The sequence below is a fragment of the Pseudophryne corroboree genome, chromosome 2, assembly GCF_028390025.1.
Source record: "Pseudophryne corroboree isolate aPseCor3 chromosome 2, aPseCor3.hap2, whole genome shotgun sequence".
NCBI classification, from domain to species: domain Eukaryota; kingdom Metazoa; phylum Chordata; class Amphibia; order Anura; family Myobatrachidae; genus Pseudophryne; species Pseudophryne corroboree.
The window spans coordinates 794,422,178-794,438,669 of NC_086445.1; the positions used below are offsets into that span (position 1 = coordinate 794,422,178).

The window sequence follows — 16,492 nt, forward strand, 5'->3', positions numbered from 1 at the left end:
TGCTTGCTACGTACCGGGCAATATAGCGCATCGCTCGGCGCCTTTCCACTAGAGTGCGACCATCTCCAGGACATGCAGCGATCCTGCGAAACTAATATCCTGGTAAAAGCTTTTCAACACAGTTATGCATTGCCTATATTTATTTATATACTGTGCTATGGGGGTCATTCCAAGTTGATCGCTAGCTGCATTTGTTTGCAGCGCAGCGAACAGGCTAAAAATTGCCAGTTCTGTGCATGCGTATGCGGCGCAATGCGCACGAGCAATGTACGGGCACAACGAATGATGTAGTTTTGCACAGGGTCTGGCGATACATTTCAGTCGCACTGCTTGCCGCAGAGTGATTGACATGAAGTGGGTGTTTCTGGGTGGCAACTGACCGTTTTCAGGGAGTGTGCGGAAAAACGTAGGCGTGCCAGGAAAAACGCAGGTGTGGCTGGGCGGGTTTGTGACGTCAAATCCGGAACTGAATAGTCTGAAGTGATTGCAAGCACAGAGTAGGTTTTGAGCTACTCTGAAACTACACAAAAAAATTTTGTAGCCACTCTGCAATACAACCGTTCGCACTTCTGCTAAGCTAAAATACACTCCCAGTGGGTGGCGGCATAGCGTTTGTACGGCTGCTAAAAACTGCTAGCGATCAACTCAGAATGACCCCCCTATGTGTCCATAGTCGTGACTAATTTTGCACTATATTTAATAGAGACTAATGTGTAGGAAGAAAACTGGTATAGCGCTTAATGAGTGCCACTATAAAGAAGGTCACATCAAGACCATCTTAAAAGGCTGCAATAAAACCGACCAATTAGTGTTTTACAGTCGCCTGTGCATAAAGGCACCATAATTGCATGGAATATAGCAGGGTAGCTGGAGTCTGTGCCACCACGTACGGTGTGCCACGCCTGTTACCAGCTGCCCACGGCTGCTTCCACCATTCTACTTTTTAAACAAAGAAAAAGTACGATTGCGCACGGTAGTAGGTCCGTGTTCAATGTGCACATGACCACAAATCGCTAGTCACAGGAGGGATTAAGGTCACTGTAACCGAGGTGCAGGCAAGTGGTTAATGGCTAGTGACAGTCTGTGCCGGGGAGCAGCCTGCGGAGGATGTGCCAGATTAGAAGGAGTTAAGTCTCTCCAGCGATCAAATAAGGACTCGTAGCTGCCGCTTGTTGGTTCCGCCGCCTTCTTGTCGCTGATTTCATTCTTCACGGAACTGTGCGAAGTGAGCGCCCGGGGCACGGCGAGGTTACGGGGGAGGGTGTGTGCTGCCCCCTGCACCCCAGCGCTGCACCTCCTCCCTCCTCTGTTAACCACATCCTTGCCAGGAGGTGAGCGTTCATTATTGCTCTTCTGGAATGGCACTTTCTCCGGGTTGGTGTGTGGCTTACATTACACTATTGCGGTGGAGATGTGGCATGTACTGTAACTGGACTATCTGACGCAGGATAGCGCCAACCACACTAGTCACGCTATATGGCGCTGTTATAGGGTTAGGTAGTATTTGGGGGGAGCAGACATTTGTCAGTATAGTATATGATATATAGAATATATTAATAATATATAGTAGCACTACTCGGATGCTATAAGTCCTCGGATATAAGTCCATATCCCGTGCGTATATGGTTTATAAACTACTGCTGCATCTTGTGGTTTGGCTGTAGGAGACCCGGTGCGCGTTCCGAAGTCTCATACCACCACCACCTCCTTGGCTATCCGTTTCAGCAGGACCTGAAAGTGGAGTCTGGTGACCTCAGACTTATCTGGAACGAAATGGTCACTGTAATCAATAACGTCAAAGAAAAAGCCAGAGTGGCCGTCCATTGCTTGTGTGCAAGTACTTGCGCCCGGCGGAGGCACGTTTTCTCCAAGTGTGACCACAAGAACCTACCAGCTAGAGACTCCATAATACTCCCAAGCAACCGCAACCTTATGCTATGCTGCAGAGCGTTCTAATCGATTGGAACCATCTCGGCGCAGGATGTAATATGTTAAGCGCTTTACGATTAAACCGTGCCACATTGCGGGCACAGAGCAATAATCCGCAAGACCGGTACTATTAGTTGCTGCCAGGCTATATATACACACACTGGTAGATTATATTGTGAAGTAATAGCGCGACTCCACAACATACACATATTACACAATAGTCACTTTGAACTTAAAAAAAAATAATAAGAAATAATAATAATTTATGAAACCTTTCAATGTAGATCTAAGTAACACATTAATACGTCTCTACACAGCGAGATTGCATAGCAGCTCAGATGGCAGCAGACCCGCATGCAGAGTATTCATTTCACGCACTGTGGACAGGATGCGCAACCACGGGACTTTCCTCTGATATCCAAAATTACCCATTCCTCCTCCTCCCTCCAACCCACAGATCATGGTGATCAATGACACGCTACAACCTTCAGATAATGCGCTGTGACGGGGACAGAAGGGTATCTTTTAAACCGGTCTATAGATCGGAGCGATCTCGTTACGTGCAGGATGATCGCTCCGTGCGCTATGAGCCTGGGTGGTACACCGTATAACACACACTGCCTGTGCACACTGCAACGCTGCTTTTTTCCCTAGTACCCAAAATTAAAACAGCTTGCAGTTATAACGCTGAAGCAGGCGTTTACACGGCGGCATTCTAGAACAACTTGAAGTACACCGACACTAGTGTGATGTGGCAAACGTGTCCGGGACTGGAGCGAGACAACTGCTGCCACCCCAGTGGAAACACAGCAAGCCACGTACGTCTGGCAGGACATGACACAGCCTAAGCGCAACCCGTGAGGCTTCCGAGAGGATACACACACACCGCTCGGGTTACGGGTGGCTGGGTCACAGGCGAGGTGTAGCCCACGCTCATTACACAACATGAAACACTACTAGCCCCACCGGATAACCGAGGAATGTACAAACACACGTAAAATGTCACCGATTACTTTGCACCATCAGTTCCAGCGCATGGATATCACGGTAATTCATATATATAGTTTAATCCGAACCTCAGTACACACACACACACACACACACACACACACACACACACACACACACACACACACATGCTGAATTTAGTTGCTACTAAAAGATCTTGGCAAACTGTGTAACCTATCTACAGCAGCGTATCACCTCCATCCCGATATGGTAACACGACATCAGATTGTGCAACGTCCGAGATAAAGCCCCACTTATCACAGACCGCGACTATATATATATATATATATATATATAATAACCTGACCTCCTCTCCGTCCCCTCCCCATCCATGATCCTGGAGCAGTCAGCCAGCCGGGAGAGCAGGTGCCCCTGACCCCGTTTCCCCAAGCATCTCACCTGCAGTCCCGTGGTGGCTTCCGATGACGGACCCTGCCTTGTACGGAGCTCTATACCGCGGGTGACCGTGCCCGGCGCCGATCCTCTGTGTAAATCCCAATAGGAAAAAAGCAGCCCAGTCGCAGCATAATTCCAGATATGTAATAAATCCGCTTTGAGCCCAGATCCTTTCCCCAGTGACGGTCGGTGACTGTACAGCTCCACCACTTGTGTGCAGACCGGCTATCGTGATATCTGCGTTGCCGTCTCCAGACGCGCAGCGATCGCACCAAAGTTTATTATTATTTGCAGGATGCCTGGTCTGCACGCAGCGGAGCCGCTGGGAGGGATCGGGCCACTCCTCTGCCTGGAAGGAGGAGGAGGCGCCGGGTGGGGGTGGGTTAGCGAGGTCAATCTCCAAAGCCCCCAGGAAAGAAGAAAGATGAGCGGTGGGAGGTGGCAGCAGCAGCAGCAGCAGCAGCAGCAGCGGCGGCGGCGGCGGCGGCGGCCTCCTCCCCCTCCCCACCCTCTCCTCCCCCGGTGTTTGCTGCTGGGGGAACGGCGGCGTCTGTGCTGCGGGAGAAGGTGTTAGCTGAGGGGGAAACCCGATAGGAGCAGCTGTAGTCAGTCACAATAATAATGTGCGCTGCAGGCAGAACGCACCGGGGACCTCACCTGAGAACATTATGTGCTGGAGAAGAGGGAGTAATCCTCCCTGAATGCACAATAAACTAGCGCTAAACTCCCGCGGTGACCTCAGCTGCTGTAGAACCTCTTGGGAGGCAGCGCCGGGTTAGCAGATATAACGAAGCAGCAGCTGTGCTCTCTTATGTGTGATGTCCAACTGACGCTCCCAATTACCCTGCAACCATTCCCCTCATCCGAGCCTATTATTTCCTCCTGGCTGTCTCCCCGTAATGTCCTCATTACCTATCTCAGGCTGCTTGCTGACTGCTGGGTGTCTGAGCCAGTTGGTAATTGTGTACTGGTATCTGTCTCACTCCGCTTTCTGCTGCGCGTCTCTGTATCTTCCTGTACACATCTCTGCCTCGCTTCATATACGCCTCTCTCCTATCTCTGTATCTGCTAGTGCTCCGTGTGACTGGTAAATAGGGTGAGAGCCTTACTGACCCAGATACCCACCTTGCTGTTCTGTAGAGCCTCGTGTGCTGCATGTAGCAGAACCTAACTTATATCTATGTATTACATGCATGTCTATCACCTACTCTAATCTCTCAACGCAACTCGTTCCATTATAATAAGCTAGATATAGGAACAAAGCCTTTTCAACATCTATGTTTCTCTCTTCAGCCTGGAACTAATATCTGTACAAACTAGCGGACAAAAAATATCTATTTTAGGGTCTCCTATTCATCATAACAAACTCAGGCCAGCACTAGCACTAGGCTAACCTTGGTGGTTTCTTGGGGTGCCAGGGTGTTGGTGGGTGCCAAAAATGCCAGCCTATTTATCTTTTTTTTTTTTTTTTTTTTGGTCCCCTTAAATTGTGTGGAAAGAGGACTTTCTGCAAGATTTATCTATTGTTACTGTTTCTAATATGCTGAACTGCAGAAGATAGTGCTGATACCTCCTGCTTTATAGACAACATTGCAGCATGCCTCCATTTAGTATATTTCCAAAAAGCAGTACAGTGGAAACGAACGTTTTGTATCGCCACAGAATATATCAAATTACCGCTGCAATTCAAAGAGATCCCCTACTGTTGTAGCTGAGGTACCTGCCCCCTAATGCAGGCTCCAGAATCATCATGATCAAAGGAGAAAGTCAAAGGTGGTTGCTATGCCTATACCTAGTTACCTATCCTATTTTACAACACCTACAATTTATATTAGTACTGCAAAAGACAGGATCTATTATTGTATATATTTGTGGTTTTGAACTGATATAGGGGCCTACTCATCATTGGGGGGAGGGAGATTCGGGCAGCGCACAAAATTAAGCATTCCGTGGATTTTAAAACACCAGAGCAAACATTGCTCTGGTACGGGCACAGCTGCTCTGATAATCAGCTACCTCTGCAATCTCTATCACTACTGCCTTTTGTAAAAGTGAAAATTAGCACTGCCGAATCTGACCTGGGGGTCTATTCATGAAGCAGAGAAAAGCCCTGTTTTGCGGTAAACAGGGCTTTTCTCTGCTTACCGCAATTCACAGAGCTGGTTACCGTGGAGAAGTCTCTGACTTCTCCAGCGGTACCCCCGCTCTGTGCCTGAATCGCATCACCATACCTTTGTATGGTGAGTGCGATTCATGAAGGTGCGGAAAGCTCTGCTTTCCGCTTCTCCATGGAGTTCAGGTTCGCCATCTGAGGACGGCGTAACCTGAACTGCGGTGCGGAGACGTCAGGGAAGCTCAATGCTTCCCTGATCGCTGCTCTGCACCTCGCGCTGGCTCCGCCCCCCGACCTCCCAGCAACCACTGCGGCCTGCCGGGAGGTCATCAAGCTGCGCATGCGCAAAGGGATCCGTCGCTGGACCCCGCGCATCGCAGAGAGGGACCGCCGGAGAAGACGTCACCGTGGGAGCCCCAGACACCGCAGCGCATCGTCGGAAAGGTAAGTATACATGAATTGCTACTTATCACGGCTATACATCGCATCGAAGCGATGCGATGTATAGTGATAAGTAGCAATTCTGATTTCGTTTTGTACGTGAATAGACCCCCTGGTGTTGTTTCTGCGCTTGTGTAAACTTGGGTTCATGCCAGTGCATGAAGATCCCAACATCCCCCAGAAGGATCCCAACAGGGGTGGAGAGACCTGATTCCTCTATACAACTCCGGACCTTCTACCCATAGTAAGGCGGACCTTCTACCCATAGTAAGGCGCGGGCCCTTGGAACCGATGTCATCTGCCCGCTAGCAAACTCTGAGCTGACTACTAGGCGGCCCCATCAGGCCCCTAATAGTGAATGGCCCAATTACTTAAAACATGTGTAAACTAGCTTTCCTGCATGTGTAACAGGCTCATAATAGCCCCAAAATGAGCAGGCAGGAGGGAGTTTGGGGCAGAGTTTCATCTACATCTTGGTGGGGGAAAGGTTATTCCCTCCCGGAAGGCCCTTCTCTTCAGTGGACAAATCACAAGCACAATGCAATAAGCAGCAGATATTATCTTTTGTTATCAAATTGTGATAAGGTGAGTTTATCGCAGTTTAACAAACAAGGGACACACCCCAATCACCTAGCCGAGCTATGGCGATGCGGTAAACAACAAAAATAACAATTCTGAATGAGAAATCCCTTGAACAGAATGTGTGATAACTAGGCCCTGTTTTTTCAAAGAAAAGGGGCTTTTTACCACATGCACATCAGCGTTTACTAAATTGTGCATTTTATCAAAGTTTGTCTCAGATGGCTAACACCATCTTCAAATTACTCTTAAAATGACTTCAAATTACAGACTCTTCCATTGGTAAAAGATTTTCGGAATACAAAGAGGGATTCAGGTTTCTCCTCTCCTTGATGACTTCTCTGTGTGGGGCATGGATCACTAGGGGGTGAAACGCGGAAGTAGCCTTCTACCCCTTTTCCACTACCTTTAAAAACACAGGTAAATGCGCAGGAGCGCGCATTTACCAGTGCTTTTTCCTAGTGGAAACGCCCCCCCCCTGGCAAATTCCCGGATCAAGTGATCCGGGAATCCTACCCGGGTATCTTGCCGGGTTGAACATGTGTTCAATCCGGCAAGCTGTGTAGTGTGAACGGAAGCCGCATCGAGGCGACGCGGCTCCCGTTCACAGTGAATGGAAGGGCGGCGCTGGGAGATCATGTGATCTCCCAGCACCGCCCCTGCCGCGTCAGCGTCACCAACCCGGCAATATGCCAGGTTGGTGAGCGCTGTGGGAAAGGGGGCTGTAGTACGGGTCGCAGCCGTGTCAGGCTCCCGGCTGCGACCCGTAGTACAGGTGGAAAAGCTGTATTAGCTCTGTCAAATGCCAGAACTACTGTATGTGTAAAGACACTAATTAGAACATTTTCAGTATATACAGTGCTGTGCATAACTTTTAGGCAGGTGTGAAAAAATACTGCAAAGTAAGAATGCTTTTAGACATAAAAGTGTTAATTCTTAATTTTATCAATTAACAAAAATGCAACGGGAATGAACAGAAGACCCAGCTAAATCAAATCAATATTTGGGGCTGGATGTAATGCCGCCTGAATTCAGCCAACATGCAGAATTCTGGGCAAATTTGGATTGTTTTTAAAGGGGCAATCACTTACAAAGCAAAACCATATCTTGTAAGTGATTGCTCCTTTTTAAAAACATCCCTAGTTTGGCCAAAATCCCACATGTCGGAGAAACTTGGGCGGCATTACATCCCACCCTTGGTGTGACCACTTTTTGCCTCAAAATGTATTTGTACAACCCCAAACATACAGCCAATGTCATTAAGAATTATCTTCAGCGTAAATAAGAACAAGGAGTTCTGGAAGTGATGATATGGCCCCCACAGAGCATTGATCTCAACATCATTGAGTCTACCTGGGATTACATGAAGAGCCAGAAGGATTGAGCAAACCTACATCCACAGAAGTTCTGTGGTTAGTTCTACAAGATGTTTGGAACAACCTCCTTACCAAGTTCCTTCAAAAACTGTGTGCAAGTGTACCTAGAAGAATTGATGCTGTTTTGAAGGCAATGGGCGGTCACACCAAATATTGGGGCAGATGTATTAAACCTGGAGAAGTGATAAAGAAGTGATAAGCACATGGTGATAACGCACAAGACAATCATTACAGGTTTAAAAAATGACTGTTAGGAGCTGATTGGATGGTGCGTTATCACCTTCCACTTATCACTTCTCTAGGCTTAATACATCTGCCCCTGTGATTTGATTTAGATTTCTCTTCTGTTCATTCACTTTGCATTTTGTTAAATAGATAAAAATAAACTATTAATATTTCTATTTTTTGAAAGCATTCCTACTTTGCAGCATTTTTTCCACACCTGACTAAAACTTTTGCACAGTAAAAAAAAAAAAAAAGTATATATATATTTTTTTGTATAATTACTCTGATGTTTTCATCCTCACTTCTTTGGGGTCAATCCAATTAGGTGCGAGTTTGTCAAAGCGAGGATGATTTATGAAACCCGCAGAGCGGACAGTGTTATGTACAAGTGGTAGGGAATAAAGATTGTAAGCTCCACTGCAGCAGGGACTGATGTGAATGGGCAAAATATTCTCTGTAAAGCGCTGTGGAATATGTGTGCACTGTATAAATAACTGGTATTAAATAATACACCCCCCCCCCCCCCCCACACACACACACACACACAAATTTCCACTGAAAAAGCAACGCAAGTTTGGAATTGGATTGCAAATGAAACCTGCAGTGAAAAAGGCTTGCAGTACCCAACTCACACCTAATTGGATTGACCCCTATAATTTTATGTTCCTGATTTGCTAGTATTTCATATGCTACAGCATGTTGTATGTCCCTAATTGCTACAGTTGATGGGCTGGTGGTGGAGACTGGAGACAAGCAGAATGATCTTCCCTGAGAGAGGGGGCCCAGGGGCACTAAACACCTGTACCCCCCTCTTACCCTTGCTCTGATTATATGATAGATCAGTATATTTACTTAGATTAAATAGCATAAGTAAGAAAAATACAAAATTATGCCTTGATTATAATCGTCAATGCTCCTCAGATATGGATCAAAGATGAATCTGAGGCACAGCAATATAATTGAAATGGAGATACATATATAATTTCAAACACCTCCTGTGAATTATGTGCACATAGTGCCATACCAGGGCACTTCAGCTACCTGAGCAGGCCCGGGCACCCCAAGGCATCCTCCTCCCCGCACAAGGCTTGCGTAGTAAAGAGGTGGAGCCTAAAGAACCCCAAAATATAAACATAGTTGCGTATGTGCCTGAATGACCCTCAGTATGGCCCTGTGTGCACAAGTTAAACCTGTGGCAATTGAAAGAGGGGTACGTGAACAACAACACATCATAAAAAAATAAATATAAATATGCATTGGTCTCAGTTATAGAGATGATTACCATCAATAGGTAGAAAGTCACTGTATAGAACACAAATATTGTGCAAGCTACTATGGCAAGTGATCTTAAATATTATATTAGTCCCTCAAAATTTGAGCTCTACTAGTGAGACCCACAAAAGACTCTTTCCAGACCAGTTACTTAGGTAAATATCCAGAATATACTTATATTTTTATATTCTGCAATGATCCAGTGTAATTTCTTAACAGACATTTGCATTCACACAATCCTTGAACTTCCATGCTCCGCTCACAGATTACTCGAATGTGAAAGCAGAGATTACCGTATTTAACCAAATATAATAACCCCACCTAGCTGATATGAGGTAGCTCTTGCTTTAGGACTGAAGAGACAATATTCGCTTTTGTGACATAATGTACTGTATATAAGACAAACGATTAAACCTATTTTTTGTCTGGGCATCTTGGCTACAATTGTTTATTATTAATGATGATGAGGTGGTATTCACTAAATTGTTCTCAAAATACTATAAAAAAAAAAGAATGATAAAGATTGATAATAGAACACTGCTTATGTAATCAATCCAATGATATAAAAAAAAGTATTTCCATGTGCTCCTTAATGTCACGAGGGCCATACTCTAAATTGCCAGATTTATATAAACAATGCAGCATTTTATTGTATCTATTTATCTGTCTGAATACTCTGGATACTCTTCTTTTGTATACAATTGTGCTAATAAAAGAGTTGGTTGCAAAACGGTCAATTACTAAAACAAAAAAAAACAAAGTGCATGAAAACATATATAGTATTTCTGGCCATATGCAGAGACATACATATATTGAGAACTACCCAGCTACTCATCGGCAACATATGGCTTACAGTAAGTGGCGGATTCAATTACATGCGACCTGCTTGCGGCAGCTTGTTTTGCAAGTTTTTTTGGCAGATTCAGTTTGCACCTCCACAGGATGTGAGTAGAATCTGCCTTCTGCACTAAGCATGTGGAAGAAGTTGCCATGATCCGTTCAGGTGGTTTCTGTGTTTAAATGAATCATCCCCTTAGTCGTCATCATTAGCGTGCACTTGCACATTATACCCTCACTAACCGGCATATGTACGAGAAAGACAGTAGTAGAGTAAGGGCATGTTTGCGCTAATGCAGCTCATGGTGACCAACAAACACCATGAGCTGCATTAGCGCAAACATTGCCGCATATAAGGTTGTATCTAATTAGAGGAGATACGTTTTCAGTGGATAAAAATGGCCAGATTTGCGATTTTTGACGGATTGTCATTTTCACAGTATTCAATTAGACGTTGCTTTGATCGCCCGAAAATGGGCCCGCGATCGTGCGATAACACGCGGAATCCGGGATAAGCTTTTCATCTTGTGTTCTCACGGCTCCAGCAAACCATTTATCGTGGATTATGCTTTGGGTGCCTGGCATTGGGGCTAATAGAATAGCCCCCGGCGATCCTATTAGCAGCGATAAAGTACTGCTGCTAATAGGATACCATCCATAATCAGATTTTTACATGTGTACATGTGCAGTGCGAATGTGTGCAATTTACAATTTACAAACTGGCATCAATTCAATTGAGTCAGGCCCACTCTCTCTACTATATCTCGACTGTCTATTTGCCTTTAGATGAAGGCATAACTTGAATAAATTTGATAATACATTTTCTAAACCAAACATTATTTTAATGATCACAGTGGTGGTCCACTACTATGTCCAATTCAATTTATCTAAAGTTGGACTTGGATTTTTAGCATCTAAATTTAGATCAATAATGCACTCAATTGTTAAAACACAGACAGTAAATGAATGGACTATTCATATAAGTAATCCTGCCATAAGCCTTGCCAAAACCTGTCCTCTTAAATCCTCCTGCATGCCCTTAACTTTTTAATACCTTGGGGGCTATTCAATTGGCCGTGATAGTGTTGTGACTGCAAAAAACATGTTTTCGTGATTTTATTTTATCATTCCTATTCAATTATGCCAGAAGGAGGTCCCAGAGCTATTCAATTAAATGTGCGGTTATGCCTAACTAGAGGATTTCTGCTTGCGCCTCTACTGAGGTGTAAGCAGAAATAAACTAGTACCGTGATGCTGTTTTCTGCATTTAGTGTGGTGCAAATAGCATAGTGGCAAGAGAATGCCAGTTCCCGCAACTAAACACCCATTTTAAGGCAAAAGAACTGTCATCTCCCTACTAGAGATGAGAACAATTGAATAGTTCTGGGACCTCCTTGCCAGCGCTATTAACATCCAGCAGAATTGAAGCGAGCCCATAATGTTACAGCCTCTATAAGGTGGTGCCACCTATATATTGTCAACTGATGCACATCGCAGAAAGCCATGTAATTTGCATGCATGCTAATAACTGGGGTGAATGTACAACTTAAAATTGGGTGGACAACAGGTGACAAAGGGGCCTATTCATTATCATTAATCAGAGCCGCAACAGGGATTTAATGCATTCGGTGTAGCCGTATACACAGCAGGGTGCCTACCTGTAGCATCCTAAGGACGCTGTGAGCAGCACTGCCGCATTACTGGCTGCAGGGTTCCGTTACAGGGCCATGGGGCGACAATGGTGCATACTACAGTGCCCTGAGCTCTGTGCCACACCCCTAGTTACGGCACTGTCACTAAAGGGCCCATTAAAAACATGCAAATGCTAGTTTCCACATAATTTTTGTAATGGGGCCATTTTAGTTTTTGGGGTTTGCATGCAAGAATCAACACCATTTTCAGAAGGCACTGATTCTTGGAGCCCTGCTCCTTGTTATGGGAAGGATGGCTGGAGTTGCAAAGAGGGATCCCTCTGACACAGTGAGTGACCTCAGGTCATGCATGCGCACAGGGCAGACTTGACCCTATTCTGGTGTCAACATTATGAATGTCGGCATTGCGACTGTCGATAATCTAACTGCATATCCATACACCACCTCAAGTGTAACTGTCCAGAAGTTCAAGAGTGGTTGACAATCAGTACCCAGTAAAGATGATCACTAAGATCACTAAGAGGGTGATTCAATTGTTGTTTAGGTGGAGATAACCAGTGGGCGCCTGACGAAGCAATTTGATTGTTGCTGTGAGAGCGAGTGTCAAAGGCGCCCATGTTTCTGCTCACAGCCTCAAGAGATGGAAAGCAGAAATGTGCAAAAAGTCTGGCTTTTGGGTGCCCAAACAGCACTTTTTATGTTGCTCTCATTAAGGTTTCTATTCATGCAGCAGAGAAGAGCCCTGTTTTGCGTTAAACAGGGCTTTTCTCTGCTTACCGCAATTCACAGAGCGGGTTACCGTGGAGAAGTCCCTGACTTCTCCAGCGGTACCCCCGCTCTGTGCCTGAATCGCATCACCATACCTTTGTATGGTGAGTGCGATTCATGAAGGTGCGGAAAGTTCTCCATGGAGATCAGGTTCGCCATCTCAGGACGGCGTAACCTGAACTGTGGTGCGGAGACATCAGGGAAGCTCAATGCTTCCCTGATCGCTGCTCTGCACCTCGCGCTGGCTCCGCCCCCCGACCTCCCAGCAACCACTGCGGCCGGCCGGGAGGTCAACACCATGCGCATGCGCAAAGGGACCCGCCGCTGGACCCCGCGCATCGCTGGAAAGGACCGCTGGAGAAGACCTCACCGCGGGAGCCCCAGACACCGCAGCGCATCGTCGGAAGGGTAAGTATACATGAATTGCTACTTATCACGGCTATACATCGCATCGAAGCGATGCGATGTATAGTGATAAGTAGCAATTCTGATTTCGTTTTCTACATGAATAGACCCCTAATTGTGACGGAGGTTTAGCCGTGACAAGTGTGATAATTAATGGAACAATTTAACTGCTCCACCGAGCGCCCATTAATTGTCAACACCCAAAAAAAACAACTGAATTGCCCCCAAATACTCATGTTTTATAGGTAACACAGAACACCTTTAAGGAGACACATTCAACCCTTTTGTCAACCATGCAACAAATGTAAGTTATCCAAGACACAACATGGCATGGCACTCCTACGCCGCGCTCAGTATCTGTCTCTCGGTACCTGTCACTCAGTCTCTCTTCCTGTGCTCGCATATCTTTCTATTTCTGACTGTCCCTCTGCAGGCGTCTGACTGCTGCTTACGGAAGAGGCGGCTGACTCGCTCGCATTAACATGTGGGTGACTGTCGCGTAACCTACATGAGTCTGGTTGTTCCCCTGTGCGGTCTCTGCCTTACCAGTTATCTCTTTAACCTTATGTTTCCCGTGTCAGTCTCTGAAATGAGGCTATGCGCTTCCCTGTCCATTAGAAGTGTCTGTGGGCTGGTGCCAGCCTATCTGTAGGCATCTCCGTGCAGCAGCAGCAGCTCTGGCAGCGCATTCCGCGCATCGTGTCGCTGCCTCTCTCCGGTCTGCTGTCAGCGCGGCCCTCCTCCGTCTCCTCTCCTCCCTCTCCAGCCTGGCGGCGCGCCAGTTTCCACTGTCTATGGCCTCAGAGTCCTCACTAGAGCTGCAGGCAGCTAAGCTTCCAACACCTCTCCCTGTTCTGTACATGAGCGCTCCGCTCCCGTTAACCCTCTCATACTGAGCGCAGCCTGAGGCTCATAACCACCTCCGCCACGTTTCTTCCTGCCCATTACACGGCTCTTCCCCCGGACACAGCCGCCGCAAACTCCATGGGAACATCGCCGCAGAAGCCTGCTGCGGGAAAAGTCCAATGTATACGGAGTGTAGGGCTGAGTCCTGCGCCTCAGCAAGCCTTCATGCGCCCACACCTGTTCTCTGCTCAAATACCAGTCCCCCAAAGCCTGATTTCCCATCTATCATCTATAGAGCCATGCCATCCGCCCGCAGCCAGACCCCACTGCGCGCCATTCATAACACAGCCTGTACCACACTGCACACCTGGGGGCACTGACACCTCCACTCACACCCAGGGGTCACCAGGCCGGGCTGCTCCTATTTCATAATATTTGAATGGTCCTGTGACAAGTAATAAACGTTATTTGTGTTCTTTCTGATTACTTTCACATATGTACAAATGTACCTTTATTTTAGATTTTTTTTTTTCTATAAAACAATTAAATGATAGTAATGCCAGTGAAATATATACATATATAGCATTAGGTTTACACCGGTTACAAATAAGAATTTAAACCTGTGGTAAACCAGCCCTAATTGGCGGGTTCAGTATGGTATGCTGGCGGTCGGGCTCCCGGCGACCAGCATACCGGCGCCGGGAGCCCGACCGCCGGCTTACCGACAGTGTGACGAGCGCAAATGAGCCCCTTGCGGGCTCGCTGCGCTCGCAACGCTACGGGCATGGTGGCGCATATTTTATTCTCCCTCCAGGGGGGTCGTGGACCCCACGAGGGAGAATAAGTGTCGGTATGCCGCCTGTCGGGATTCCGGCGCCGGGATCCCGTCAGTCGGCATATTGCAGACCACCCCTAATTGGCACCTGGTATTTATTATAGATGTTGGCCCAATGCATAGGTTTCTGCTAAAGAAGTAGCAATGGCTGTAAAATACAAGGAGCATTCCTAAACTTGCCAATGAATAGTCACTTATACCCCTTTCACACAGAGGTTTTTACCCGGTAATTTGCTGGGTCAACCTGGGTCATTTTCTGTTTAAAAGGGTCAGCCCAGGTCGAAAATCCATGGACTTCAGTCCTGATTTTTACCAGGGTTGAAGACCCGTCAGTTTCAACCCTGGTTGACCCTTTCACACAGGAGAAATAAAAATTACTGGGTAGAACTGCTTCACCCAGCATATTGCTGTTCTGTGTGAAAGGGGGGTCTGGCTGAGATCGGCAAAATGACCCGGTACTCAAATGTTGGGTAAAAGCTGAGATTTAGGGCGTTTTCTGTGTGAAAGTGGTATTCGTTTCTCTGTTGAAGAGGAAAATAGACCTACTTGACAAAAGGCCTGATTTATTACCAATTATTTGCATAGCGCACACAGTACACACAACGCACAGTGCTTTACTGAGAAAAAGTCAGGCATTCACGTCAGACCCTGTCAAGGTATAGCTTACAGTCTATATTCCCTATCACATGGACACACAAATACTAGGGAGTCTATGCAATTAGGCAACGGCACCCGATCGCGCACCCTTCACAGCCTGGATTCTGCCTGAATTCATACAAAATTGCTTACTACCCTGTGGGGCAGTAAGCACTTTTAAACGAGTTCTGACTGCCGCAAAGTATGGCCGCTGCTGCAATGATTTGCTCCTGCGATATCATCGTGGCTAATTGGATTGACCCCTAAGTGTTTGGGTTTTTTTTCCATCAGAAGCTAATTAACCTACTATGCTTTTTTGTAGTGTGTGTAGAAAGGAAAGCATCCAGTGGTAACCCACGCAAACAAGGAGAATACATACAAACGCAATACAGAGACAGCTTTGGTCAGATATTGAGCTCATGGCTTTAGGGCTGTGAATCAGTAATGATGTACTTATTATTATTATTATTATTATTGTTCTCATTATTTAGTATATGGTGCCACAAGGGATCTGCAGTGCAGTGCCGTACATAAAGTGAAGCAGTATAAACAAAACAACTAATTGGGAAAAAAGCAAAAGACTTTGGGTCTAATTCAGACCTGATCGCTGCTGTGCGTTTTCGCACAGCGGGCGATCTGATCTGAACTGCGCACGTGTATGCAACGCAATGCAGAGGCATGACGGTCCGCAGCGCCGGGAAGCGACGAGATGGTGCGAAAAATCCGATCCCACCGGTGATCACAAGAAGATTGACAGGATGAGGGCGTGTGGGTGGCAACTGTCTGTTTTCAGGGAGTGTCCGGAAAAACGCAAGAGGGACCCGGCGTTTTATGGGAGGATTCGTGACATCAGCTCCGGCCCCGATCATCGCAGCGGCAGAGTAAGTCCTGGGCTGTGCAGAGACTGCACAAACTTCTGTTTGTGCAGCTCTCCTGCACATGCAAACGCACCCCTGCACAGCAATTTCCCCCTCCCCCTGTAGGCGGCGACTACCTGATTGCAGGTAAGCAAAAAATGCACCCTAGCAATCAGGTCTGAATTACCCCCTTAGAGGGGTATGTGATTAGCAGTTGTAATTTACCGCTGCTAATAGGTTTCCTGGAGGCTATCCAATTAGCTCCGATGCGGCGCGCTCCTCCACCCAATGTTGGCAGATATCAGGGATTAGGCTAA

At 46.6% G+C, this 16,492-nt stretch overlaps 1 protein-coding gene across 5 annotated transcripts in view; it reads right to left on the bottom strand.

The window, feature by feature from the left end:
• Positions 1-16,492, bottom strand: part of BCOR (BCL6 corepressor) — a 189,360-nt gene that overhangs the window by 49,395 nt on the left and 123,473 nt on the right. Inside the window, exon 1 of one of the 5 annotated variants that reach the window (XM_063955582.1) lies at positions 4,246-4,324. The exons of 2 other annotated variants lie outside the window; for them this stretch is intronic. The gene's annotated coding sequence lies outside the window, so the exon portion shown is untranslated. Of the gene's footprint in view, positions 1-3,336; positions 3,703-4,245; positions 4,325-16,492 lie in introns of those variants that run through there. 2 more of the 5 variants (XM_063955583.1, XM_063955579.1) reach the window with 2 other exon arrangements.